The 4419-nt window shown below is 48.1% G+C and overlaps 1 pseudogene; it reads right to left on the reverse strand.

The window, feature by feature from the left end:
- LOC100958721 overlaps positions 1 to 2652 on the reverse strand; it is a 5762-nt pseudogene extending 3110 nt beyond the window's left edge.
- Between the last annotated feature and the right edge of the window lie 1767 nt (positions 2653 to 4419).

Genomic DNA, 4419 nt, shown 5'->3' on the forward strand with positions numbered 1-4419 from the left:
AGAGAAATATTAAAATTAAAAAATATATAAAGACAGACCCTTTACTACAATCTATGCGATGGATTGAATGTGTTTGCTCCCCCTACCCCTCAATTCATATGTTGAAGCCTTAACCCTCAATGTGATGGTATTTGGAGGTGGAACCTTTGGGAAGTGATTGGGTTTAGATGGGTGGTTCCCTCATGATGGAATTAGTGCCTTATAAGACAGAAAAAAGACCTCGGAGTTCTCTCCACCATGCCAGCACACAGAGAGAAGCCAGGCATCATTAAGCCATGACACAGCCCCTCACCAGGAACTAAACCAGCTGGCCCCTTCCTCTTGGATTTCCTAGGCCCTAGAACTATGAGAAACAAATGCCTATAGTTTAAGCCTCAAGTCTATGGTATTTCATTACAGAAGCCTGAGCTGACTCAGACAAACTTATAATTTGTAAGTTTGCTTCTATTGTATTTTTCCCTGGGCTTATTAGTCATGTTTTCCTACTTAATAACATGTGATTTTTAAATTGGATTTCAGATGTTGTGTATCAAAGGATCCTAAAACTTAAAGTCATTATTGTATTTATGTAGAGAGGCATCGCTTGTCTTCTATTATGCAGAGAGGGTGAAGGGCTGGTCAGCCCCATCCAAGCAGGAGTTGAGCTGGATGGGAGCTGGCCTCAGTGTCCATCACTCTACCTCTGGTTTCAGATTTCTCAAGGATGAGATATGTTTCTTTGCTTCTGATAAGACCTCATCTTCCAAGCACTACAAAAATGCAAGGGCTCAGCTTCCTCCACTCCAGCCCCAGGCAAGAGACTAGCCTTTGTCTCCTTGGCCTTGAAAGTTCTGCTCCTCAGAGATTCTGAGCTTAGCTCCCTCCATATGCAGGCAAATTATCTGGCAGATGTCTTCAGGAGCTTATTCAATGACATGCTTCTTAAAGATCTTTTCCTCTGGCTGCATTTTACCTTCTAAGAGCTGAAAAACTGCCTCAATAGCCCAGCCCCATCCCCAGAATCATCCTATCCAGTCCCCCAGCACACAGTGTTCCTTGTAGACAGCTGGCAGTAAGTTTAGGACTCTACTACTCTCTAGTCAGCAGGGCCAGCCCACATGGCTGTCAAAGTCTCTGCTACTGTCTCTTCCTCTAGTAGACTTATCTGCCTACAGCAAACCCAACATTCAATCAGCAAATGACCTCATGGGAGAAAAGGGCTAGTCATGCCAACTCACTCACCTAGTAAGAATTTTCTCATCTCTGGAACTTTAGTTTCATCTTGCCCACTTAGTTTCCACAGATCTCCAATGTCTTCTAAATACATTTTATGTAATCGAGCCAGTTTCTTTCCTAGATGACACAGTATGAGAAGAAGTTTGCTGCTAGCTACCACATTCTACCCCAAATTGAAACTTCTCTGGCTGCTTCATTTTCACCTCTGTCCTTTATGGAGCTAATCTTACAGAGTAGGTGGAGAAATGGGTGAATGTGGTCAACTCAAGAATACAACTCAGTAGATGCTTTAGCTAGGTGAATAGCTCCAGTGAAATTTCCAAATATTTTTCTTTTCTCAATCACACTATGGAATTATTGCCTTCCTTCCATACAGGGAGGTTGGAATTTTATGACCTTGATGGCTCAAACAATGCCAGTGACGGTGCTTCAGCATAGTATGGGCATGAGACCTTATTGTCATCCTTCAAATCTGTCTTGTCCAGTAACTGCTACCTCCATCTATTCCTCAGGCTGGCTCAGGATCTGCAGGAACAGAATAACTGACAAAGTGTGAGCTGGGAGCCAACCCCTTGTGTTACCTTAAGAAAGTTCTTTAACCTCTTTGAGTTTACATTTGATCCTCTGTAAAAGAAGGCAACAATACCTACCTCCTAGGGCTCTTGTGAGAATTGCGTGGGATGTACAGTGCCCTAAATACAGGAAATAATCAATACATTGTTCTCATTGGTCTCCGTTAGTCTCCGGTTTATCCCTCTTCAACAATACCATGACCCAAACTTACAGAGCTGTTTTGATACTGTAGTTAAATGAGACCATAGAAGTGAAGGAATTTTCAAATGTAAAATGTTGTGCAAAAAGAATATTCAGTGCCCATGTCAGTGGTGACTCTTTTGCTGACTGAAGCAAGTGACTAATCTCATGCCAAAGGTCTTCCTGATTAATTTTTGTTCCTATGGCGGCTTGGCTATAAGTGCCATCCTAAATTCCACCATGTCTTCAAAGAACAGGTGAGTGCCATCTCACCTGGGAGTCTTCTCTGAGCTGATCAAGCTAGTGCCCACTGCGGTGGTCCCTCCATGCACCCCAATTGGCTACTGTCATCCATCTAATCCCTAGGATAAACCCTCCACTCCCAGCAGGGTGCCACGGAGGTGCAGTGCTTGGGATCATCCACAAGAGCAACCAAATCCCACCTCTGCAACATACTGTGTAACCATGAGCAAGTCCCTTAACTTTCAGCCATCATTTTGCTCATCTATAAGAAGAGGGAATAATAATACCTGTTTTGTAGGATTGTAATAAGAACGGAATGAAATAATAACAACAGGAAGTCCTGGGGTGTTTGGGAGATATTCATCAATGACTGCTGTTTCTGGGAATCTCCTGACACCTCCCGGCCGCAAGCCTAGTGCTCTGCTGGGTCAGTACCCGCATCCTCCCACGCTTTCCCCCTCAGCCCTCGCACCCGCGGAAGACCACGCCTCTCGATGGTCAGACCCCTGGGCAGCAGGGGGCGCCGCGGTCAGGCAGAGAGAGGGCTCGCGCGAGCCAATGAGAGCGCGGAGGGCGGCGGGCGAGCCAATGGGCGCGGCGGGGCGCGGCGGGGCCTGGGGCCGGGCAGCTCTTTCACCGCTCGTTCCGGCTGCTCGCCAGGCTGGCCGCCCGCCCATCGGCGCCGCGCTTCCCAGCCGCGAGAAGTGGGAATAAATTAGGCTATTCTTAGCAGTGCCTGAAAAGGAGCCCTTTCTGTCTACTAAGAAAGACAAAGTTGTGTCCGTCTCTCGTTTTCAAACCCAAACAGCACAGTTATGTGGGTCGCCCGATGCTGCAGGGTGGGGTTCGCCGTGGGGCTGGGTCCCCAAAGGGGCTTCGCGGGCTCTGCTCTGCCAGGCTGCGGCGAAGAGAGAACCGGCGGCGTCGGGGCGAACCCGGGTGCTGGCAGAAGTGGGGTTCAGCCCTCCTCGGGCTCCAGCCTCCCAGCCCTACCCTTGGCTGCACATCTGCGCAGGCCTAAGGAGGGCCCAGGGCGTAGCTGGCGTGGCCTGTGCGCACCTCAGAACCTCGGCGCCCCACGGGCGCTGAGAGGCTTCAGGGCCCACTCGCCTGCCTCTGCCTCCCCCTGACCATCACTCCCACTTTCTGGCCTCCTGTTGGCTCCTCAGCTAGACCTCCCCCACTCTCCTTCACCTTCAGGGAAGCTCCTCCCTTTCATTATCCGTCCTTCACCTGGCTTATCCCATGGGCAATTATTAATTCATATTTGTGGTCTAATCCCCACAGGTGTCCGCTCCGCGAGGGTTGGACCGTGCCATCTTGGTCACAAGTGTGTTCTCTGACTGTAGCAGATACTTAACAAATACATATGGAATAAATGAATGAACCCAAAATAAGGTATTAGGTGCCCCAGACCCTTCAGAACCATTCTTGCTGCTGACTGATGAATCTAACACCCTTATTCTCCACAGCCACCTGAAGGAAACTCTTCTCATTGGCGGGGAGGGGATGTAGGGGGTCCTTCTCTGAAGCTCCAGCCTGTGTGAGGCTGTGGTCCACACACGCCTAAAAGGAAGGTGAGCTCCTGCCAGCATCTCAGGCTGGAGAATTTTCTAGAGCCCTTATGACCTAGATGACTCAGAAATCCCTGAATATTATACTGATATTTTACTGTGTTAGAGGCTCCACACTTATCAAATTAATAGAAATGACCATTATATTGAGTGCCTGCACATTCCCCACACTGACTGTGACCTCTACGGAAATGCCACGGAGTAAGTGATACATCTTGTTTATAAGGACCCTGCTGCTAGAGGAGGCAAAGTGACTTACTCAAGGTCACACAGTAAAACCAAAGCTCAGCCACTTGCTCTGTAGTAGTTGCGCACTCGAACCTGCCAGCTAACTCTTTTGCCCGGGAGACCTGTCTGGCCTGTCTGATCAATTAGTCAGGAATTAGATGATGAAAAAAAACAAATCTCAGGAAGGGAACATCTTGGACTGGGTGGCACCTTTGACCCTAAGCATTGGGGATTTGTTCATTTATTCCTTCATCCTACAAGTATTTGTTGAGTCCCCTATGTGCTGGGGAATGCACCAGTGAACAGACAGCACGGTCACTACCTGGCTTGGTAGAGCTGATAAGGTGTTTGGAGAGTAAACCCGAAAAGAAGGATTAATAATTACATATTGGGGTGAACACCATAA

Source organism: Otolemur garnettii, unplaced genomic scaffold (assembly GCF_000181295.1).
Source record: "Otolemur garnettii isolate 467f Iridium unplaced genomic scaffold, OtoGar3 scaffold00059, whole genome shotgun sequence".
NCBI lineage: Eukaryota > Metazoa > Chordata > Mammalia > Primates > Galagidae > Otolemur > Otolemur garnettii.